Raw genomic sequence first — 25,525 nt, forward strand, 5'->3', positions numbered from 1 at the left:
TAAATGAACCCGTATTAAGGCATCCCGCAATCTCATCTATGAAGCAATCACAGCAGATACCCGATAACAACAGAACACTTGCTTCCAGCCATGGCCGGCAACGGCTCATTGCTAACTCACGATCTGAAGACGAAAGATTTAGACCGTGTCAGAATCTCTAACGCTAAAATCACCATTGATTATATTTTTAACACAAAGCTAATCATCTTGCAAATGACATAGGCAAGCGTTTTCCAGCTTCAGTTGAAGAGCTTTTTTAAAAAAAAAACAAAAAACCGTACATTTTATGGGTAACTTCTTTCTGTCATCCCTGATTTCCCGAGACAGACCATCAGTTTGTGTAAATCGGAGTAGTTCCACTGATGTCTATGAAGCTGCTAAGCCAGGCAAAAACCTGGCTTTACCAGCCAAGGTTTATATATTTCTTTCCTAAAGGGACCGAGAAGATTCTTTGTGTTTTAAAAATGCAGTCACAGTATTTGAGATTAGTGCTGATGCAATTTATCCCAGCGGATATATCCTAATAATCACACTGCCATTTTTTTCAGCAGCGGATGTTATCTCTCTCACACGCGCAGACACTCACACCTACTCCCTGCACAAGGAACTGCATGTATTCTTGCCAAAGATAGCCTTTAAAATGCACTTTTCCCAGCCAGTTTTGTTTTGTAAATTGATTGTATGTGCTCTTTTCCCTTCCCCCCAAGGACCCCTTTGCTGTCGATTTTGTTGTGTGTATTAGTAAACTCTGATTCCTGGAGCGGCTGGCTGATGTTAATTTTATGTGACTCTGTATTCCAGTAGAGTCGGAGATTCTTAAAATAGTTGACACAAGATATCCTGATTTCTTTAGCCGCAGACTGAGTGATGATGGCAGCAGGTCAGTCAATTCTCCTCACCCTTCTCCTGGCCTTCCCTTCTCAAACCCCTTCGGAAAAGAACTCCGGAGACAAAGCAACATGCTAGAGTTGCTTCTGTCTGGTGGCATTTCAACCAAACTGCTATTTATGTCTCCTCCATATCTTACTGCTCAATAAACTCCTTCCCCACCTCCCCCAGAAAGGGAAATTGAAATGTCTTTGGCGTTCTGATCCAAAAGCCGTTAAAGTCAATGGGCGTCTTCCCATTGACTTACGAGCTTTGACTCAGAATCTTAAATATACAAACATCCACTAAGCACCTTGTCATCCTTCAGTCCGAACACCCTTTCATGGGATTGGATCCAAATTGGGCCTAGCTCCCTATTTACCAACTGGCTAACTAACAATGTTCCAAACTTTAGACAATTTTGGTCCTACATCCAGGGTGTGTTATTGGCCATCATCGTGTTGATCAGTACACTGGCGTTGAATAGCCCAGAATCAAAACACTGGATCTAGGCTTTGGGATCTCTCCTGGAGCTCTTGTAGAGGTTGATATAAAAACAGAATCTGTTTGAGCCAGCATCCATTCCTGGAACTGAACTGTTTCTGAATTTCAATAAATGCAGACCCCGCCTCATTGCATCCCGTTTCCATGTGGCCCTCTTTCCTGGCTGTGGCTGGGATTGGAGCTGCCGGCAGAAAAGCTCGTCTCACTGCACTGCAGCTGCGTCTCCCAGAACCTATCGATACAGCCCATTCTTGTGAGGTTCCCAAGTCCGGTTTTTCAGCTTAACAAGGCTTGGGTGAAGGAATTGAATTTTCAGGAGTTTATCGGAACCAAAACTAAACCAAGTTTAGAGATTTGCCCTGCACTGGTTAATGTCTTTCCACTCTGTTCCTTCCCCGCACCCGAATCTGGTAATGCAAACAGGAACTATACACATACAAGAGAAGTCAAAATAACACAAGCCTCGTGCCCTCCCACCCCCCCCAATTCATTCACATAATAGGGCCAGATTTGGCACTGACTCACATAACACCTTCCCCCATATCAGGGTTTGGGGCTGATCCTGCTTGCACTGAAATCAAGGGCAAAACTCCCATTGGCTCTACTGGTGCAGATCCTAAATCCTTGCGGTTAATGTTTGTAAAGCACATTGAGTGCCTCCTTTAAAAGACACTGCAGGTGTGCAAAGTATTATTTTAAAAAAACCCTCAGTCTCATAAATAATCCAGATGTCAAAAACCTGCTAATCAAACTGACAGAAAAATCGTGCAGCAAAGTGGGCTGGTATTTTTTTGTTTTGCAAACTCTTTGGTTGGGGGTTTTTTTGTTTAAAAAAAATCACTTTTTTTCAAAATTTCATTTGCTGTTGTGTTGCTACCATTATCGATTTGGGAATGTTACAAATGTATTTGCTAATCAGTGTTAACGACCAGTTTAAAATAACTTACCTTCAGTTTGCATCATGTCCGTTTTTTTAAAAAAATGTAAGAAACACAAAAGAGGAAAACCAGAATTTCCCATTTTAGTGTATTTATATCGATGGAAATATACTTCATATTTTCATCTTTGTGCCCATAACTTTGTCACTTGTATAAAGGCGACCTATGTTACTCATTGTCCATGTGTGAATGTGCACTACACCCCTTCCCTAGCCTTTTCCCTCTCCTTTGTACAGAGGACTGATTCTTTGCAGTTCATTGTATGGCTTTATAAGTGATAAAAGAATCAATTATCTATAATATACTGTTGCTTGGAATGCCAGCGCGGTGTCTGGATTGCTGGAATTGTATCTCGAAATTTAAGGGAGTGCAGGAATAAATGCTCTGTTCTTTTTGCACAGGGAAATCTATATGGTGACTGTATTTGCTCCTGCCTCAATTGCTTCTCCCCTTCCTAGGTGGAAACGTGGTGCCATGGGCTTGATGATTGAAGGCGGATGCACGGGGATGTAATGATTCATGATCCACGGGCCCTGTTAAACGGGCGACGTTGTTTAAAGAAAACAGTTACAACTACCGACAGAAAGAAACAGTCCCTTTTTTCAGAGTAGCAGCCGTGTTAGTCTGTATTTGCAAAAAGAAAAGGCGGACTTGTGGCACCTTTGCGCAGCTTGACTTCCAGCATGGTCTCACTTTGTTTACCAGGGACATCAGCCTGCCTGGAATGCTTCAGCTCACAGCGGCATCTGGTGTCTAAATAAGATACTGCGCGTAAACATAATGCCATGATGTTTGACCGAGCCTTCACAGCGACTCCCACTGCTGCTGCCCCCCCCAAGCACAAACTTTGCCTACACTCCCCTGAAGTTTCCACATAACCCCGCCTCCTACCTTTGATAGCAGCTGTCCTTCTCCCCACAAGGCAGCGTGGCCGCCCTCTCCATCTTCCCTTTCCCCATGCCCTTGCTAGCTGCACCTTCCCACTCTGCTTTGTCCCTTCCTGACTCACTGCCCCTGCTGGATGTTCCCCCATTTCCCCTCTCCACAGCCGGCGCCAACCAGAAGGAAAAGGTGAACTGGAAGGAGCTGCCCATGCTCTGTACCTGCCGTGAAGCTTCCCTGCTGGGCCCTATGGCCATTAAGGCCCAGATCCTCAAGGGCATTCAATGGAGACCCATGGGAGTTAGAAGCCTAAATACCTCTGAGGAGCTTGGGCTCAGCCCCCGCAAGCACTATGGATGCTGTGGGAGACTTCCCTGCTGCAGCATCTGTCTCTCTCTGCGCCCGTCAGCCTAGGCTGGCGTCTTAAGATTTCAGTGCACCCTTTAATCCTAGGGTTTTGCCTGGGGAAAATACACCTCAGCAGACAAGCGGGAGCCCAGCCAGGAGTATCCCCCCATTTACTAGTTTCCCTGCTGTATCCTCCAGGACAGCGGGGTAGACCTTATCTTTGCCATTGTTTCATTTTCTGTTAGTCTCCCCCACCCACCCTCCCAGCAGCATCTGCGCTGAGGTAGGACCATAGCGCCCAGGCAAGGGAGCTGCCGTTGATATTGACACACAAAAGATCTCATTAGTTCTCCACTTCTGGCTGAAGAGCATCCAACATGCCACAGCACACCACCCTGTCTGCACGCCGGCCTGGGTGGTGTTCTGCCTGTGGATTTCAAATTGCACCTGCTAGGTTCCCTCTGTGGGAACGTGCAGATGCAGAGCACCCACTTTTAAGTGAAGTGGCTTCAGTTCTGGGGCGCGGGGGGGAAGAACTGAGTTGTCAGCCTGGGAGAGCAGAATCTCCTGTTTCTCTGCCGAAGACCAGCAGCGACAGTGGGCAGGACCTCTCGCCACCCCCTGGAAAAGCCTTCGCCCCTTTCCTTGGGCGGAGCTCCCTTCAGTCGCAGCCCCCGCGTCTGTTCCCCTCTGGCATTCTCCGAGGAGCCTGCATGCCGGAGCCCTCAATGTGAGAGCTGAGCTGGTGTGTCTCAGATAGTTCCCAGTGTCCAGCCCACGTTACACAAGAGGCCACCAAACCATCACTGAGGGCAATGGGCTTCAGTTGAACCTGGGACCGAGCCGCGCAAGGTCACAGGTTCGATCACCGGGTCCCACCAGCAATGCACATGCACTGTCCCGTTCCTGTCAGGAGGAGCCTGCTCTGGTGGAAGAGGTTGGTGGATGGCACAGGAGAAAGGACGGTGAGGGGTCACTACATAGTCCCACCCATGCTGCCTGCTGCTCGTGGTACTAATCATTCAACTGGAGGCCCTTTCCGCTCCATCGCCTCAGTGGTTGGGGCTAATGCATGTTTCGGGAGATGGGGGCAGCGGGTGCAGTTGAGCAGTGAGACGTTTGTCTGATAGGAGACCTCTGAGGAAAGCAGCCTGTCTGAAAGAGAAACTGCTATGGCCTCTGATTGCTCATAGAGAATCCGCTCCGCAAGCCCACAACATGAATGCCGTGCTACTTGAGGGTCAAGGAAATGCCATGTCTCAGGGCACTACAGCCTGGAACTAACACATTAAGGGAAAGAACTTGCAGCTTCTGATAAATATAATCATCCTTGCCCACAGGACCGGCTCTCGGCACCAGGAAAGCACGCACGTGCTCGGGGCGGCACAATTCCAGGGGTGGCTTTCTGGCCACCCCTTTTTTTTGGCGCTCTCGGAACTTGGGGTGGCAAATTTTTTGCTTGGGGTTGGCAAAAAACCTAGAGCCGGCCCTGCTTGCCCAAGGTCTCTATAGACCAATTAACCCCTCCCTAACAGCTGCTGGATCTCAAGTCAAACCTTCCAGGGGGGAATGCGGGAGAGTCTACTGTGGTTGCTCCAAAGTTCTGGTTGCGAACACAAAGAGGATCTTTCCAGGACATTACATAGGGGTTTCCAAGGGCCGTCGTCGTCTGCAACCTGCCACCGCTGTCCCTTTAACCCTAACGATTGGCGCTGGTCAGAAGAACATCAGCAGAGCAGCTTTCCAAGGGAGAAGGAAGTGACGTCAATATTGAAACGCGCTGTGAAACCGGGTTGATTTCGCTGCAATTTTGTTTGGAAGAACCCAAAGGGGAAAAGCTCCATCACCATGAAAAGACCCATCGTGACAGTGTTGGAACGACACCATTCAATGTTACCCTTGCAAAATGAGGTTTCGCTTTGATTTTTTTTTTAAATTGTACCAATTATAAAAGAAACAGCCAACATTGAAATGAACCAGGTTGATCCAGGTCCTCCCCTCCCCCAGAACAATTCTCTTTTTTTGGAATTTCCTTCTGTGGATTGTTTCAAAATGGTCAGGTTTCGTTCCTCATGGGAATGATAACAAATTGTGAGATTGTGCCAGCCTCCGTGAAGCGGCGTGTCCCGTCTCGGCACAGCCCCCCTAGTTATGCCTTTATTCCCATGCCACAGGCCAGCATGGACCCTCTGGGTGAGTGGTTCTCCCAGCTGATTTGCCCCAGCTGGCCCATTAGTTATCCCATGTCTAGCGCCTTCCTGAACAGGTCCCTGCCCTGCTTAGTGAATGACACTATCAGCAAGCTGCTGCTGCTCCATCACCCGCTGAGCCAGAGCTGCCGTAACGGGCAGCAGGCTTCCTAGCTGCCTCCCCTGGCTGTCTGGTCCTGCTTCCTCCCAGCATGCTGCAGAGCGATGGGCAAGAAATGGGCTCCCGGAATGGACTGAGGTTAATTATAAGATAAATGTCAGCCAAAGCCCTGGCTGCTGCCCTGGCGCCAGCACTGCTGCACCGAGGCACTTAGCATCCCCCAGGAGTGCTAAAAATACCCTCGCCTCGCACTAAACTATCTTTGGCGTAAATAGTATATTTAGGGGGCTGTTTATTGGTAAATACATGCCGTTCCCTAGTGACTGCAAGCTGGGGCAGGGCTGGTTGGCCCTGGGGGGGAGCCACGCTATGCTAACCCTACAAGAAACCCGGGCAAGGGCCTGCCACGACCTGCCTAGCTAGTGAGGCGTGTGGCCAGGGACTCCTGCTGGGAGCGATGGAGGTTAAGATGGGAGGGTCTGCTCAGTGCACGGTGCTTTGGGGACTCCCCAACATCCCAGAAATAGCGGAAAGGCTGGAAACACGGAAGGAGGGTGCCCAATGATTTGGGAGTAAACAGCAACCGTCCAGCTGGGCAGCTGAGCAATTTCTTCTCAGCTAGGGCCTGCCATGGCAAGGCAGTCTCCTAAGGGAAGGGGTAGGAGCCTCTTTGTCCATTTCCACCTAGCCTAAGTGCTGTAGGGAACTACTCTGCTAGCTTTCCCCACCCGCGCCCCACCAGATGGGCCAGAACACCAGAGGTTGGTCCTTACCCGGGCTTGGCTATGCAGCCGAGTCTTGGTGTGGCCTTTGTGATGCCAGCCTGTCTCTGAAAGACAGTTGTGGCTCGGACGCCTTGGCGTGTGTGTCTACATGGCGATCGAAACCCCAGGGCTGGCCCACGCCAGCTTACTTGGGTTAAGGGCTGTTTAATTGCAATGTAGACGTTTGGGCTCGGGCTTCAGCCCGGGCTCTGGACCTTGCAAGGGTCCTAGAGATCTACACCGCGATTCAACAGCCCCTTAGCTGGAGCCCCGAGAGCCTGAAGCAGCTGGCACAGGCCTGCCGCAGGTTTCTAATTCCAGCGTAGCCCATACCCAGTGAGGGCACCACATCACCCTCGTGCAAACCAAGCTTTAACCCCCTCCACGGGGCACTGTAAGGAGCCTTCACCTGGAGGGTGGGCGGGGGTCCAGAGTGGAATGAGCCCTTTGAGGACCAAATGAAAGAGGTGAGAAAGGAGCAGCAGCTCCAGGCTAGCCCCAAAGACCAGAGCATGGAAACAAGGCAAAACCTTTTTAAACAGAGGTTCAATAAACCGGGCGCCTTTAGGACTGGCCCACCAGGAGCCTCATGACACTGCACCGCACGCCGTGGCCACAAGAGGGGGTTTCCACATCCCATGGGTAGGCAAGCCCCGCCCAGGGGGAGGAGCCACCCAGGCTGAGCGGGAGCCGGCGGAGCGCGAGGTGGGAGCAGGGTCAGGTCGCTCTCACTGCTTGTGCTTGTGGGGGGAAGTCAGTGCCCCCCATAGACTGGAGGGGAGACCAGGCCCACAGGATCCATCTCTGAGAGGAGAGGTGGGGGGTGGGAATGGGATGGGGCAGACACACATTGGCATTTGGGAGCAGGGCGCTTTGCGGGGGGACAGACACTTGTGGGGTTGCATCTGTGGAAAATGCGGGGTCAGAGGCACATTAGAGGGTGCAGGGGTGTAAATCCAGGTGGGGGCAGCTGAGGCACATGGGCGGGTCTGGAGGCTACCTTGGGGTATGTGTGCATCATCCCCCCCCCAACATGAACCTCATTGGGCCAGAGCAAGTGGGTGATCCTTCCCCAACCCTTATGCCTGTGCCCCGTCCCTTTCTGCCCCTTCCCGGGGGCCCTCCCCTGTTCCCCCCATTCTGCCTACCCATTGCAGCCCCACAACACTTTTTGCTCTTTTCTGCCCCCCCACTCAAATTCAGCCCCCAAGACCAGAGAAGCTCTGTTCACATGCCATGGCCCTGGAGGCCTGGGGGGGTAAGAGCTCCAGTCCCAGGGGCTCAGTGGGGGTCTGGGCGCTGGGGCGTCTCCTGCTCCTCCTGTCCAGTGCTTCTGCTGGAGAGCAGGGTCGGGCACGGGGGCTTCCCGCATCCTGCAGCTTCTGCTGGGGACAGGGTTGGTGGGTGTTGGGGGGGATTCCTCCTGCCCTGCCCACCCACCTGGCATCAGATTTTTTCCTGGGGCCCCCCGTTGTCCAGGACACCTGTGGGTAGCATTGCCAGGTGGAATGCTGGCCGCAGCGGGGCTAAGGCAGGCTCCCTGCCCAGCTCTGCTTGGCTCCTGGGAAGCAGTGGCACGTCCGGTGCCTAGGTGGAGGGGTGGCTGGGGACGGGGGGCTCTGCTCGCTGCCCCCGCCCACAGGCACTGCCCCAAACGCTGGCTCCCATTGGCTAGGAACCTGGGGCACTGCGGCCAATGGGAGCCGTGGAGCTGGTATGATCTCTATGAGGTAAGCCTCTCAACCCTGCCCTGCCAGTCTCTTAGCCATAGTTCCCGCCTCAGCCCTTCTGTCACAGTTGTGAGTGACTAATGCGTTCTAGTCACTGCCCTCCTTCCCAATTCCCCGCTGTGTCCAGCGTTGGCCACGTCCATCTCCTGTCTATAAGGTAACACTTCCACCTGGGCTGTCCTGGGGGCTCCACCACCCGAAGTGACTTCACCTTGGATTGCTGGGCCAGAAGGCACATATCAGATTAAGAGGACTTGAACTACAGCAGCAGTACACTTGAAAGTCTCTCTCTCTCTCTCCACCACCTCCCCACGTCCTCCTGCCCCAAAGTCACCGACCCTCTTGAGATTGCCTCTCTGCTAAATTTTCAGAGACAAATCAGTGATACCGAAGACCTTTAATAAGCTCCTTATCAACAAACACCCGAGAAAACAAGATTCCTTTTTTCTTCTCTGCAAACTTCTCTGGGGACTCTGGTCTTGTTTTCTCCAGGCACGCATACCCAACCCTACCAGATCATGGTCAGGGTGACATCTCACCACAGGCGGAGTCTCCTGCCCTTTCATTTCTGAACAGGGATAATAGCATTTGATTGCCTCCAAGCGCAACACTTATCTGTATTTTAACTAAAACGCCCCAAACTGTCACACAACTGAAATGCAAATGAGGCCTGCCCCATGCAGCCGTTTCCCCTTGCCCATCACCAGATGGCGGCAGCGAGCTCTCTTCTCTAGGGCACCTCTGTTCATATGGAGGTCTCAAGCAGCTCTGGGCCGCCCTGCGCCATGCTCAGCAACAAGGATTGCCGACTTTCGAATCGCACCGAACCTAGCCCCGCCCCTACCCTTTCCTGCCCCTTCCACGAGGCCCCGCCCCCTGCTCACTACGGTCCCCCTCCCTCGGTGGCTCGCTCTCCTCTGCCCTCACTCACTTTCACTGGGCTGGGGCAGGAGGTTAGGGGTGCAGAAGGAGGTGAGGGTTGTAACTGGGGGTGTGGGCTCCAGGGTGGGGCCAAAAATGAGGGGGTTCAGGGTGCGGGGGGGGCTCCAGGATGGGGCAAGGAGTTGGGGTGTGAGAGGGGGTGAGGGCTCCAGCTGGGGGTGCAGGATTTGGGGAGGAGGGGTTTGGGGTGTAGGAGGGGGCTCCAGGCAGGCAGGTGGGGTCGAGAAGTTGGAATGTGGGAGGGGGCTGCGGGTTGAGGCAGGGGGTTGGGGTGTGGGCAGGGGTACAGGCTCTCAGCTGGGAGTGCAGGCTCTGGGCGGGGATGAGGGATTTGGGGTGCAGGAGGGGGCTCCAAGTTTGGGTGAGCTCAGGGCTGGGGTTTGGGGCGCCGGCTTACCTCGGGCAGCTAGCAGTCAGCGGGGCTAAGGCAGGCTTGGCGCTGCGCCCCGGAAGTGGCCAGCAGGTCCGGCTCCTAGGCGGGGCGGGCAGGGAGGAGGCGCCACCCACTGCTCTCACCTGCAGGCACCACCCCCCAGCTCCCATTGGCCACGGTTCCCGGCCAATGGGAGTGCGGAGCCGGCGCTCGGGGCGGGGGCAGCATACGGAGCTCCATGTGCCCCCTCTTCCCCCGCCCGCTTTGTAGCTGGATCTGCTGGCCGCTTCCGAGACGCAGCACGGTGCAAGGACAGGTAGGGACTACCCCACCTTAGACCCTCAGCACTGCTGACCGGACTTTTAACGGCCCGGTTGGTGGTGCTGACCGGAGCCGCCAGGGTCCCTTGCCCTGTTCCTGTCGCAAACCGGACACCTGGCAACCCTACCAGCAACTGATATCAGTAACGCACTTGTAACAGAATCTACTGGAGTTTGTTTGCAAACGTTACCATGCTTATTAAAAAAAAGAGCTTCCATTTTTTGGAAGGGAGTGGCCAGTCAGAAGGGGGCGGAGCTAAGGAGGCGCCACTCTAGGTGGTATGCTCCATAGGGACATGCAGTAATTTATGTTGCTGGCAAATTGGCATGAAACGCTGCTAATGTCCTTCTCAGGGGCTACTCTGCCCTCAGACAGGGGTGTGGCAAGCAGAGCCATGGCGAGGCGCTGGAAGGGCAGTGCCGCCTCAGCACACGAGGTGGAAGGGCCTAGCATCAGTGTAGCTAAGCAGGGGATGCAGGGGTTAGGATGAGCTGTAGCTCACGAAAGCTTATGCTCTAATAAATTTGTTAGTCTCTAAGGTGCCACGGGTACTCCTTTTCTTTTTCCATAAATCCTTAAATTCTGAGTGCTCAGGCAGCCACGTTCATTGTCCCATGCCATTGCTGACCTCACCCACAAGAGGCGAGAAGATGCTTTCGCCGCCCCTGATGCTACAGAGCATTTGTGTAGTCATGTTTTCCCTTATTCAGCTGCCACTTCAACCACCAGTAACGTGCACCCTCTCTGGTGGGGAACACTGCAGCGGCTGAACTGCGCACGGCAACACCACCCAAGAGCTTCGGGCACGAAATGAGGAGGAATCTCCTAGCCAAAGGAGCGATTGGTAGGCAGAATATAACCATAGGAGCTGAAATGTGGCTGGGGACCTGGGCTAGTGCACCACTCTTACACAGATGTCAAGGCCTAACTTCTACATCTCACCCTTAAAACTGCCCCTCCAGCAGCACAGCACCCCCTAGCACTTGGTAGTACCGGCGCCAAACTCGCCGGTCTGTAGTGACTGCTCGTCATCTGCATCACCAGCCTTTTTGCCTGTGGCTCAGCCACTCCTGTAAATGTCCAAGCACATGCCCTGCCTGTGGAGGCGGCCATTTTGATCTCAGAGCTCTCGCAGTTTGTTACGGGGGGCGATGCACACGCTGTACTCTCCCACGGGGACTCGATCTTGTTATTGTGATAGGTAGCTGGCAGTCCCTTCCGTGACTGTGATAAAAGGAACAACAGGCTGGCGAGCTAGAGAAACAGAAAGGGACAGGGTCTCGCTTGTGTCCATTGGCCTCAATAACGAACCCCCATTTATATTAATTACTGCCGGGTTCTGGCTTTTCTCTGCCAGGAGGGACCAGACCAGCCAGCCTCTGCCTGAACCGTTCTTTACTCTCACACACAACGTCCGCCCCCCCCCCCCCTTCGAATTATATGTGAGAGCAGAACAAGAGAAGAAGACAAATGGCCCCCTCTTCCTGGCTTACGCGTCCGAACGGAGGGTGAGATTTCCGAGCTTTTCCTGAAATTCCTTCCTGCGCATTGGGGAGCCCTGCAGTAACCCAATCCCATCACTGGCCCAAACCACCCACCCGCCTACCCTGTGGCTGACCTTTCCCAGGACTCTCCCACTGCCTGGGAAGCAGAGCAGGCTGCACTCCAGCTGTTCTCGAATGACATTGTTATGTCTCACCTCGGAGAGGGAGCGAATTGCAAAGGGAGGCAGAAACCCATTTGTCTTAAGCCATAAACCGCTGCATTTTTTTCAGCAGCTAATTCCCCGTTTCCTTTCCAGGATTCCCCGGGTGCTTCTGGTTCATGTTTTTCCTCAACACGTTCCTTATCGGTCCCTCGCTTTCCACGCACTGGGCTTTTCTTGTTCTCTCTCTGAAAGCTCTGGGCTTGCCTGGCTAGCCTCGCCCATGTAGCGGCCAGGCCTCTGCCTGTTTTGGGACAGAGGGGGTAAACCTTAATATCAAGGCAAAAACCTGCATTAGCATCATTATAATTTATTCTTGTGATAGGTTCTTACAAACTTGCCTCCGCCTTTACCGAATGTCTAAGACATACTTACAATTATTTTCATACACATGCTGACTGAAGACTAGGGCAGCTCAACTGCTTGTTATGTTCATTGCTTATTTAATTATAGGAAATGTCATGCGAATTAAGGAAATTCCTAGCAGATCCCTGTTTCCTATCAATGTGATGGGGTAATGACTTTCCGCTGACACTTTGGGAGCCTTTATGCAGACTCTGAAATGCAGCTTTGTAACTTCTGTTTAACATTCAACACTATTTTCTTTTAGTCAGGGCCAGTGATTTTGATTCTGACCTTGCACAGAATGGTGGTTCAGAGGCTTTCATTGCAAGTTGTACATGCTATATATGGCAGATTGTTTGGTTTTTTGACCAAACAGTTCTACGTTTACAATACCAAGATTCTTACCAGTTGCCAGGACAGCTCCTCATTTATCTAAGACGACATTGGGTAGGTCAGCGCTACCCCAAAACCCTCCGCTCTCATAGATTCCAAGGCCAGAAGGAACCACTGTGATCATCTCATTGGACCTCCTGCACAAGGCAGGCTGGAGAACTGCCCCTACAACAGAGCTGGTTGGAAAACACCAGTCTTGATTTCAGAATGGTCAGGGATGGAGGATCCACCATGACCCAGGGGAAATTGTGCCAATGGTTAATTACTCTCACTGTTTAAAAAAAAGGTTTCAGAGTAGCAGCCGTGTTAGTCTGTATTCGCAAAAAGAAAAGGAGGACTTGTGGCACCTTAGAAACTAACAAATTTATTTGAGCATAAGCTTTCGTGAACTACAACTCACTTCATCGGATGCATTCAGTGGAAAATACAGTGGGGAGATTTATATACACAGAGAACATGAAACAATGGGTGTTACCATACACACTGTAAGGAGAGTGATCATTTAAGATGAGCAATTACCAGCAGGAGAGCGGGGGGGGGTTCATCTTAAATGATCACGCTCCTTACAGTGTGTATGGTAACACTCATTGTTTCCTGTCCTCTGTGTATATAAATCTCCCCACTGTATTTTCCACTGAATGCATCTGATGAAGTGAGTTGTAGCTCACGAAAGCTTATGCTCAAATAAATTTGTTAGTCTCTAAGGTGCCACAAGTCCTCCTCTTCTTTTTGTTAAAAAAATACACTTTATTTCCAGTCTGGATTTGTCTAATGTCAACTTCCAGCCATTGGATTGTGTTAGACCTTTCTCTGCTAGAGCAAAGATCCCGTTATTAGATATTTGTTCCCCATATAGCTCATTGTAGACTGTGATCAAGTCAACTTTCTCTTCCTTAAGCGGTAAACTAAAGATGAGGACCCACATCCTCGAAGGTATTTAGGCTCCAACCTCCCATTTCAAAGGCCTAAATATCTGGGAGGGTCTGGGTTTAGCTTCTCCGAGGGGACACAGACTCAGCAATGCAGTGCTTAACGTTTAGGTGCCCTGCTGCCTAGTGGCATTCACAACCTCGAGTTACGTGTCCAAGCTCTCTATGCAACACATAGGGAGAGTCAGGCAGCTAAAGTGGCCTTAGCAATCCACTGGGACATGCCAAGCCGAGGGGTTTGGCCAAAGCCCTGCCCCTCAGAGGGAGTCGGTGCCTAAATATAGGCCCGATGAGGAAGCGGGCGAGTTGAAGTGGGCGTCCCACGTCCTGGGTGAGTTCTCTAACCAGTTGGCTAAAGGTGGGCCCCATCTCCTCCTCTGGTGCCGTTATGGATGGGTCTGTATATACATGACACTAAGCCTGGTCTGTGGGATCCGGGCTTGTGGACTCGGTGCATCCCAACCTGTGCTGGAAAGTCCGCACTACACTGCAGACCTGGGTTTACAGTCGCTGCACCTGGGTCTCATAACTGGGCTAATGCGTCCATGCTGCGCTCTGCCGACCTTCTGCGGCTCGAACTGTGGCCACACTGCAATATGACAGGGCTTCACCCCCAGTCACAGCAGGATTTGGGCTCAAAACCACGCCCCTAGCAGGGTCACAGGACCCAGGTCCTCAGTGCGTGCTGACCTGAGTCAGGCTGATTTGTGCGTGGACGGAATGGGGCCCTGGGCTCAAACCAGAGCCCGGACTTAGTGTGCAGTGTAGACACACCCTGTGAGGCCGGATCCAGTAGTCAGCCTCTGAAATTACCTCTTCCTGGGGCCCGCAGGCAAGATCGGCTGGGGCTTAGGAGTGAGCTAGGCGTCTGGGCATCAGGACTGAGAGGGCTGCATGCAAGATCAGCAGCAGAAGTTCAGGTGCCTCGGGATTTTAGGTGCCTACAGGGTTAGAGGGCAGCTGAGCGGCGGTTTTGAGGATCCAAATTTCGGACTTAGGTGTTTCACTGCCACTTGAAGGGCTAAGTCCCTTTGTGGGTCTAGCCCAAGGTGGTGAAATTGGGGTTTCTTCCCCACTTCTCTCTTTGTAGAGCAAAACCTTAGTCTTACAACCAGACAAAGGACTCTGGAATTACTCTGATTTAAAATGATTTATTGTATTGACCCTCAAAGTCTTCATTCGTTGCACTTTAAGGAAAACATGAAGAGTTGAGAATTGTTTGGGTCACGTCTAACCCCCACGTTTCCACTTCGTTCCCTAAATGCTTAAGATGACATGAGGTGGTTTTTTTTTTTAATAAGACGTGTATTTGCACATACTTCATACCTCCATGCAAGCATTCGTATGATAACTGCCTGATACCATTCATCTGTGACTAGTGAGATGTTTTACGTACCAGTATGGAATCATCTGTGGCTATAGCTGGTTGTAGCCACTGGGAATTAATTAGGTAACTGGTAATGCTTAAGCAACTCCTTACCGAACTCAGAAATATAAGTGTCATCTCTCCAAGCATTGGTGAAAAGAAAGGACAATAACTCCTTAAATGATTCTTCAAGAAAGTCTTTATACCTAAAAGGTCATTAAAATGTAAAACCTATTTTGAGACCTGAAAGCCCTTTCTATAGGAAATAACAGGGCTTAGATTCACTTGAAACAGAATTTCAGCTCCTATTAACCCCTGATGGACCTAAAGAAATGGTTCAGAAAATGGACTGAATAGAAGAAGCGTTAAAACTCTTAACTTTAAAGATGCCCTGAGAAATTTCCTGCCACAAAGACAAAGGAAGCGGGACCCCTGTTGTCTCTGCGTTATTCCTTCTAATTTATATGTAAGCAGGGTCTCACCCAGGAGGTGTGTGGGTTACATATAAACCAACAATAGCTTCACTCAGAGCCGACAGCAGATGGGAGCCCCGTGGAGTGGGTCTGCTGAGTGTATATCTACACCACACATTGAACTTCGGCTCTGACTCGGGTTTGAACCTGTCCACACACAAATCAGTCTGACTTGGGTCAGCCAGGCCTTGGGTCTAGGACTCTGCTAAGGGGGTTGGTCAGAGTCCACATCCTGCTGCCGCTTGGATTCAAGTCAGTGAGATTTAGGCTCCTAAATCCCACATTCAAAAATGACTTGCACTGATGTGACATAGGTGCTTTTGAAAACTGTACCCCTCGTCTCGATGAAATGAGGGGTGTGAGCCAGCTAGGGCTTCGCTCACATACGGACATTGGTGAGGCTCCAGCTCTGCCATCCCAAAAGTTTCCAGCTTGCGGCAGGAGAAGAGGATCTGCCAGATGAGAGAAAGAAAGCGAGAAAGTGACAGAGAAACAGCAAGAGATCAAAAACCAGCCAGCGTGAAAACCTGCCAAAGGGCTCACGGGCTTTAAATACCAACAAGGCCAGGGAGACGTGCAGGAAATGGACAGATCCCCCAGGCTGCCCATAGCCAAGCGCTGGCTTTAGTGACACTGTAGCACCCCCGTGTGTGCTCTGCAATAACCTGCTCTTCTTTTCTGTTCCAGTCTCTTCGCTGCCTTGCTGTAGTGCTCACAGATTGCCAATGAGACTCAGAGTTTAGATGCCCCTGGAGGATAACTGCACTGAAATCAATCCAGCTTGATTGTCAAGAGAGGGGTCAGGGTTGCCTTGGCCAGAGCCATGCAGCTGCCTAGCCTCCAGCAGTGGGTTTTACACATTCGAGGGGTGACGGCCCAGGCTGTGGACCCAGAACTTCTCCAATAAGCCCAGCTCCCTAAAACCAACTGGGTCCCTGCGGCCGGAAGCTGCCGCAGAGCGCCAGAAGCACTGAGTGGGACTTATCCCATGTGATCCATTTTTTGCAGGGTGCTCTTGTCTCGTACAGCAGCTGCATCCCAGCCAGGGGAACAGCGTGTCCACGGCAACTCATCGGCTGCCATGTCTGCAAAGCATCCCCCACCGGGCGTGTGATAGTGATGCTATGGACAGGGAGGCTTGCGGGGAGGCACCAGGGTACAGAGTGCATCCACTCCAGGGTAGCAGGGCAAGTTGGTAGGGACAGAAAGGCCCAGCAATCTCTGGGCTCTCGGGTGACCTTCATTAAAACAGGTTTCAGAGTAGCAGCCGTGTTAGTCTGTATTCGCAAAAAGAAAAGCAGTACTTGTGGCACCTTAGAGACTAACAAATTTATTAGAGCATAAGCTTTCGTGAGCTACAGCTCACTTCATCGGATGCATTTGGTGGAAAAAACAGAGGGGAGATTTATATACACACACAGAGAACATGAAACAATGGGTTTATCATACACACTGTAAGGAGCGTGATCACTTAAGATAAGCCATCACCAGCAGCGGGGGTGGAAAGGAGGAAAACCTTTCATGGTGACAAGCAAGCATCCGATGAAGTGAGCTGTAGCTCACGAAAGCTTATGCTCTAATAAATTTGTTAGTCTCTAAGGTGCCACAAGTACTGCTTTTCTTTTTGCTTCATTAAAACATGGAGCTTGGCCCAGGTCCCTAGAGAAAAATTACTTCCCCCGAGGGACAAGTGTCTAGTGATAGGACATTACAGGGTATTAAAGTAAAGCCTGTTATTATTAGTTCCTGCCACGAACTGCTTTATCAGCGAAGCCAAGGAATGAATGGGCTGTGGACACTGAAATGTCCTCTGTCCATCTGTCCATGGCTATTTATTTGTATAGCCCCAGTCGCCAGGCTAGCTAGCCTGTTCATCTTAGAAGGACCCCTCCAGATCCACTGATGTCCAGGGGCGGAGTCTTGCATGTGCTGGACGCTTGGCTTCTCCTTGTGCTGTAGATAAATACCGGGCCTCAGTCGCTGGAGAGATTGGTCTGGTTCTTTTCACCTGCCCTTTGAGAACAAACACAGCTGGGCCCAGCTAAACACAAAGCATCAGCCTGATGGGGAGTAGCTGGACATTTCCCAGGCTGCTGGGTTGGGTCCCAATCCACTGGATCTGCATGCTCTAAGCTGCCCTGGATCTGAGTAGGCGTTAGCCATGGTCTCATTTTCTGGGCACAAGATATCAGTCTGATACCCCTTCACACAAGGGGGACCACACGGCCTGGGCTCCAAGACCAGTGCTGAGCCCCAGAAGCTTTGTGCGGGTTCAGTGATCACTCAGGTGCTGAGCTCTGCTTTCGTCTGTCTGCGAAGTTCAGCCCTTAAAGGCACAGCCCCAAATACCACAGCATAAGCACACACTTTCCCAGAGCTGCAGCTGTGTGAGTGCACTGGGTTTATGGGTGAATGCTTAGGGGCTGGCGATAGTGAAAGCAAATGGACACACAGACTTTGCACGGGGTTCTAAAAAAAATTACTTTTACTTAAGGTAGCACAAGAGAAGCACAGATCCAGACAAAATAATAACTCCTCCAGGATGCAGTCCTCTCCCTCAGTTTCCTCACTGCTCTGACAGAGCCCTACAGGGTGCCCAGAATGCCCCCTCTTGCACCTGGTTTCTCTTCCAAATCATTCACTCTCTCTCTTCTCCAAGTTAGATCGCTTTCTTCAACCTTGGCTGGTCCCACAGTTCTGCCCAGCCCCTAGAGTTGCCATATCTAAGGTACAAAACACCAGGACCTCCGGGATGATCCTGAGCCCATAAAAGTGGGCAGTTTGCACTGAGCACCCTTACAGATCTTGCGAGACAGCTGTCTCAACAAAGGGATGATCCTGGGAGAATCTGGATGAGTGGCAACCCTACAGGCCACTGTGCTACAGAAGCGGCCCATCTCTTCTTCGCTCCTGCCCCAAATTCCTGTGTGTGTCCCTGACCCACCAGCCTCAGGGGTTGTAATTGAGCATCAGTGCCTGGGTTTCTTTGCTCTGCAAACCTCAGCCCCTTGCTGAGCAGCTGGAGGAACTACTACTAATAAAGCCCAGCTCTTTCCTTAGTAGATCTCAAAGCACTTGGCAATTGTTAATGTGTTTAGCCTCACTGTACCCTGTGAGGTAGGGCACTGCTGTTATCCCCTTTTACAGACGGGGAAGTCAAGCGCAGAAAGGCAAAGGTCACGTCTACACTGCAAAAAGACACACACAGTAGCAAGTCTCAGAACCTGGATCTACAAACTCGGGCTACAAAGAGCCATGTAGTCACTCAGGCTGGAGGGTTGAAACCCTCTCCCCACACCAGGCTTCAGAGTCTAAGCTGATACATTTACTTTTAGCATGTAGACCCAGGAGCTAAGACTTGCTACCATGGGGTTTTTGGAGGTGGTGGTGGTGGTGGTGGTGGTACAGACATACTCTTAGTGACTTGGCTAAATCTGTAGCAGACCAGGGAGTTGAACCTACATCTCGTGAGTCCCAGGCTAATTAATGCCTTTACCACTAGGCCAGCCTCCAACTAAGTATACTAGCTTCAGCCACCCCACTGCCCCTAGGTTTTCCCACCTGACTGGGTCCATCATTACAGTTTACTGACTGACCAGGGCCCCTGCTCTGGCAATGTCCCTATCTAGTCACTACACACTGAGGCATGCCACAATACAGCAATCTCAACCAGAATTCATAAGTTGTACATAAACAGATTTCCCCAAATCGCCAGCCTCTCCGACAGCCCCAGGAATGCGCAGACCCTGGAGACACTGGGATTCAGGTTTTATTATCTGTATTATGGTAGCACCGGGAGGGCCCAACCAAGATCAGGGGAGCTAATCGACATCCCCCCTCCCCTCGCACCCTACACGATGCAAGACACAGGGGACAATGCCGTGGTTACAGCTGCTCCACTTTTCCATGAGCTGATGGGGATGCTCACACATGGAAAACCAGGTCTTGTGAAACTGACTGCCATTGCTGTGCCATGACAGTACGTGGCTGTGTGTGTGATCACATGTACCTCAGACAAGCCAGGAAACAACCAGAGACTGGGTGCTGGGCTGATTCCTATCGACTCAAACAAAAGTTAGGTAGCATAAGAACGGCCATGCTGGGTCGGACCAAAGGTCCATCTCCCCCAGTGTCCTGTCTTCCGACATCAGGCAATGCCAGGTGCCCCAGAGGGAGTTAACAGAAAGGCAATCATCAAGTGATTCAATTGAGCAAATTGATCCTGGTTTAAAGAGACAGCCCTGGATGGTCTCAGATGATCACAGGTGCATCCATCCGCTCCTCTTTAAATTCAGGCTCCGTCCAATTTATGACCCTGGCTGGGTCACAGCATGGAAGACCCAATGCATGGTGGTAAAGTGTGAGCGGTGTCTGTTCCATGACGCTCAACACTGCAATGTGTCTTGGTTCTAGCCACTAGGAGGACCAATACAAGACATACCTCACCCACCTCCGATGAAGTGAGCTGTAGCTCATGAAAGCTTATGCTCCAATAAATTTGTTAGTCTCTAAGGTGCCACAAGTCCTCCTTTTCTTTTTGCGGATACAGACTAACACGGCTGCTACTCTGAAACTCATCCACCTTGTCTTTCTCTAACAGCGTTGGACCCCACATGGCTACAACAACACTGCAAGCTGCCCCCTAGATGGCAGCATGGCTCTTCCATCCGACTTCAGCAAGTGCTGGGCTAAGACTCCTTCCCAAACAAGTGGGTGGTTTGTATCCCCCACGGTCACCCCCTGCAAACACTCCTGACCATGCACAGTGCTGGCTGAAAGCCATTATGAAATTCCTTAGACCTACCCATGAGGGCTCAGTGCTCACCAGTGGCTGATGCTCATGCTCACAAGGGAACAGAGACACATGGGTGGTTTCCAGTCCCGGATGGGGGAGTCAGACTCTCTAGTAGTGAAGCAAAGAGAAAATCTTTTTCCCCCCCTGCAATTATCCTTGGCACTAAAGGAAGAAGGAACACTGCAGATAACACAGAACTTCCAGGCAGAGCTGACCCTGCTCTCCATGGGGCATCAGTGGCTCTTTACATTTGCACCAGCGTGGTGGAAAAAGAGAGAGAGAAGAAACGTAGTGACAAACCCACACTGATTTTATGCTTGCCAGTACACATTACAAGCAGCTGGAGCTTGCTATTGACAATGGGGATACAACTCACACCTCCTGCTCCAAAAGCACAGGCCTCGGCCACCTTAGCCAGAGGGGACCGCCATTAGCTGCTAGCAGTATAAGGCCTATGACACACAGTTGAGCAGTTCTGATTCCATCCACTAGAGCGCAGTAGTCACCCCCCCCACACATGCAAGCTAGCCTATAGTATATAAAAGACCCACGGAGCCCGTTTTCCCTCCCCCATTGCTCCCACACTCCAGCCTTATCTGCTTTTTATTTTTGTAATCGAAACAAATCGTTGCAAGAGTCCTTGTTTTAGTCCCTAACAGCTGAATTAAAATCCACAAGCTAAACCCTCTCTTGAGGCAGTGCTGCAGCCTGGGGCTGGAATTAAAACACCGGGGAAGATGTTTCATTTTAATACCTGCCATGAGTCCACCACCGATTTCTTCGGTGCATTGAACGAATGCAGCAAACTATGGCATGGTGGGCTGGGGAATTCGCTGCCCAGGTTGGATGTTCAGACCCATAGAGCCTGGGAGCCGAGGGGTGAGCTGCTCTGTGCTGAGACTCAATATTATTAAGTCAGTGGCTTAGGCTCTCCCCTGCCTGTATCCTGCTGACCTAGCATTTCCACGTCATATAGATGGAAGGGTTTCTGGGTGAGTCACACCAGTAGCGAATGCTGGTAATTCCCCTCCGCCCTTCCTCCCCTTCCCCCACCCCACTTTCTGCTGTGACACCGGAGGGTCCTTTGTGCCCGAATTAGCCTCAGCCATGGCGGTGAGAAAGAGCCTTTGTCTGTTTCCCAAGCAGAGCCGGGACAGGCCGGTTTGGTTGGGTGAACTCCCAGGAGAACCTGGGCTTCCATGGGAAAAGGAGACCCAGTGGCCCCAGTGCTGTGCTGGCACCCGGTGCTGGGGTACCCTCTACATTCTGTCTATGGGGGAGATGTGAAACCAAGGTCGTCACCAACTCCTGACCACTGGAAGAGACCATAGCACTGGTCACAGGCACAGGATGTGACGGAGTGGGAATTTGCTGTCATATTTTGTATGAATAGTGGGTGTGCCTCAGTTTCCCCTATATGCAGCATTATCTAGGTGGTGGGGAAAAGGTTGTTGACTCTCTGCAGAGACCCAGTGATACAGGTGTGACTGACGCCTAGCTGTCTGGGGTCTGGACCCCATGTTCATGGAGAGTCCAAGAAGACAATGGCCACGCCAATTGCCCGGACATTTGGTACCTAGCAACTAACGACCATGGATGGCCCACCTCTCTGCTGGAAGCCAGCCGTGTTTGCCTGGGAACAAGAACAAAGGCCTGAGGTTTCAGAGTAGCAGCCGTGTTAGTGTGTATCTGCAAAAAGGAAAGGAGGACTGGTGGGGAATGCTAAGTGGGTGCTGCTGAAAGCTTGAGTCTCTCCTGAACTGGAGAAAAAGACGGACCAGAGGACTCTGGGCTCACCAAGATGGAGCAACCAAGATACAGACATTTGCAATAACTACCTAAGATCATGCAGAGCTTGGATTGGACTAGTCAGTCACATGAGACATTGCAAACCATTTCCATCATAGGCGTCTCTTGCAGATGAAAGGATGCCAACAAAAAAAAAGAAAGACATCCAATAAACCCCCCTGCTTTTACACCACTGGCTGAGAGTCCCTGCAGGTGCTAAAGGTCAGGGTGCATTGCTCCCTTTGTGGGTACAGGTCTCTCTCAGGTGCTGAACTCAGCTGGAGTCGCTGAGGGGAGCTCATGCGTGAAGCGGGGCTGCTGAAGGCTCTGGGGTTAGGTCTAAGGAGGCAGTGAAGCCGAGCGGCTTACCCTAGTGAAAGAGTGAGACCCTAATGGGAGTATGGCACGTTGGAGGGATCCTCCTAGGGACTGTTGCAGAGCTTCGGGCCGGTGGATCTGTGACACAGGGGCATTAAACTGACTGATGTTTTAGGGGTGGGAATGGTTTTATGCCTGGAATAACCGCCCCCCTTCTCATACATGTTTACGGGGGTGCTGAGGGGGCTGGCCCTGGAACTGCAGCAGGGTTTGCATTTCCCATCTCAGCATCTGTCTTTGCCCTGTAAGCTCCTCTGGGCAGGGGCTCCCAGTCTCTGTGTCTCATACACACCCAGGCACATCACTGGCACTTAACCAGGAACCAAACAACCGAGAACACACACTAGCTGGGGAATGGAACAAGTGAGCCGGCTTCTGTGAACTCTGCGAGGGGAGCCTAAAAATAACAGGCTGCTCAGGTTGGTGGAGAGGAAGGAAGGAGGCTTAGGTTTAAGACCTTAAATAAAACTGGTCCCGACGGCTCATCCCTGAGGCATCCAGCTGTAACGGTCGCGCGTCGGGGAAACAGACCAGGCATTAAATCCTCGGCGCTGTCTAGTTCCTGTGATCCCGGAGTGCTCTGCGGAGAGGATTAAGGCTGCACTTTGTAGAATGACCTTGAGTGTGTTTGAGAGGGGGCGGGATGTGGATAGCAAATCCTGACGCCCTGTCCCCAGGGCCTGGGGCGGCTTTCTGTACCCGTCCCAGTGTTGGCCTCGCGCGTTCCTCAGGTCACCGTATTACAAGTCACTGTCTTCGATTCCTGCATGCTGCTTGTCAGCTCCTGCTGCGGGCTCATTTAAGAAGCTGCACTGAGTGGAAAGTCCCTTCTGGGAAGAGGATGCCACCGGTCAGGGGAATCTCAAGCCCTGTGCATAGAGAACCATGGGAAGGACTCTTTGGGGAGGCTGAGGAAAGATGTGAAAGGCTGGCAGGAAAGATGTGAAAGGCCTGCATCTCCAAGCCTTTGCATGCGCAATAGCCGAGGCCGACACATTGGAAGGTGCCACTTCCTGCACCTTCAGGCAAAGCAAGGAGATCTGCCGGGGTTCTGCTTGCAAGGAGCCCGCTCTAACCCTTTGCCATGGGTAGCGCTGGGGACACACAGGGGACTGGATCACGCACGTCTTTATAACTCACTTCCGCCTATCCGCCCTTTGGCAGAGCCGCTGGTGTGTCTCAGAGCAGCCACGGGCTCTCTCTGCCTGTCGGTTAGCTGAATCTCCCCCTCCATTTTACAAATGGGAAATTGAGACCCAAGGCAGCTTAAAGTGACATGCCCGAGATCACAGCCCAAACTGTTTCCTCTCTCCACCCCCTTGCAGTCCAGCTAGGTCCTCGGCTTCAGTCCACAACCGTCACTAAATCAACAGAGGCCTGGAAAGTCAGTATGAAGATGCTGAAGGATACTGGTACAATAGACTCCTTTTCCCAGTTTCCTCCCAGCTCCTTAGGTAAGCCCCTGTGACGAATCTCCATCCCTCCCTTTGTCAAATGTCGGTCAAGAATTATATATATAATTATTATATATATATGGCCCTCTTAGCCAACAGAACAAGCTCTTTTAATTTCACCCCCAGACTGTCCAGCGGAAGTCTTACAGCAGCGGCATGCGGCCAGAGCCAAGCTCCAAGCCCCAGTGCGCTAGGTGATGTATACGGGACAGTCCCTGCTGCAAAGAGCTTCCACTCTAAACAGACAAGACAAAAGCGGTGAGGGGAAACCAAGGCACAGAGTGTGGACGAGACTGCCCCAAGGTCATGCAGCAGCTCAGAGACAAAGCTGGGGAAAGCACCCAGCTGTCTCTCGGTCCATTTCCCTAGGCACTAGACCACACTGCCTTTCTTATCTGCCCTGCTGATGCCCTCCACCCAGACTCTTCATAATTTCTGCATCTCTCCTGGCCCGTCCTTCCACTTCGCGGCCCTCTCTCAGGGCCTGGCGTGCCTGGAATGGGAGGCAGTGTTCCAGGCGTGGTCTCGGCAAAGGGGGTTGGTCCCCACCCTGCTCTGGGGGATGCTGCTTGTCCTGGGTTCTCCGGAGTATCCCTGGGTATGGCTACTCTGCAATTAGACACCTGCAGCCGGCCCATGCCAGCGTCAGCCTGAGTTCTGGGACCCTCCCACCTCGCAGGGTCCTAGAGCCCGGGCACCAGATGTCTACACCCCAGTTAAACAGCCCCTTAGCCCAAGTCAGCTGGCACGCAGTGTAGCCATCCCCATGGAGCTAATGCCTTGCAGCCCAGGAAGAACGTGGGTGGTTGTGGTGTTTGGCCACTAGGGGTCAGTCGCTCCCTACAGACCGGACCTCGCAAGGAGGGAAGGGCCCCCCCGCCCCCCGCCCCCCGCCCTGGGCCAGGCCTGCCTGTAAATAGCTTGGCCAAGGGACCTGTGTGTGTGCGACAGATACTTCCTCTAGGATTGACATTTCCACAGGCCCCCAGGCCAGCTTTCCAGCCCTGGTGCTGTTCCCCGTAATAGATCAGCCGGCTTGACATGGCAGAAGAATGTCAGGGCTTGGAAGGGCAGGAGAGACCTGAAATAGCCGGCGCGCTAGCTTCTCCTGGAAGAAAGCGGGTGATGGCAGCCGACACAGGGCGAGCGCTCCTTTCCGGGCCCCCTGCGGCACAGCTGATGAGGGCAGCCCCGGCAGAGCTGTGGGGCGAGCGGGAGACTGAGCCGACCCAGAGCGCAGCCAGTGGCCACAGAAATGGCTCTCGGCACCGGCCGAACTATCCCGTTCCCCGGTGATTGCTTGGCTACCAGGACGTCTGGCCCGGCCCCAGCAGAGCAGGGGGAGGAGGGGTCCCACAGACCCAGATGAGCAAGCTTATATGGGAGCAAGGAAGGTTGAAATCCTCCCTCTCGCCATGGCTCTTAAGCTGTAAGGTTAAAGCGTTGCAAGGAGAGCTTGCTGCACCAGTGCTCCCCAGTTCAGAGGAGCAGCAACAGGTGGGGCATGTTGTATCCATTAACTCTTAGCCACCAGCCCCCTCATGATTAGCATGACTTACCTAGGGCATGCCTACACTACAGCGTGAGCCCAGGGTTAGTGGGACTCAAATCAACTGACCTGTGTTAAAGAACCCTGGGCTTGAGCGTCTACATTGTATTTTAACCCTATGTTAGAGCTTTTCTAATTCGTGCTTGAACCTCGGGCTCTGGCGTCAGTGTGCAGACTGAGTCAAAGTAACCATATCCCCGAGTGCCCAATGCCTTTCCCCCGCCCCCCCCAAATGTGGCCGCTGTAGCCCTAGGACCGTGGTGCACTGTGGGAAAACTTTGCTGCCCTCCCTGCACCTGACCCGGAAGCAGCTCACTTTGCAAAAGGCTTGATGGGTTCGCTCTCCATTGCAAACCCAGGACGCTCGCTGG

Source organism: Dermochelys coriacea, chromosome 11 (assembly GCF_009764565.3).
Source record: "Dermochelys coriacea isolate rDerCor1 chromosome 11, rDerCor1.pri.v4, whole genome shotgun sequence".
In the NCBI taxonomy this organism is placed as follows: domain Eukaryota; kingdom Metazoa; phylum Chordata; order Testudines; family Dermochelyidae; genus Dermochelys; species Dermochelys coriacea.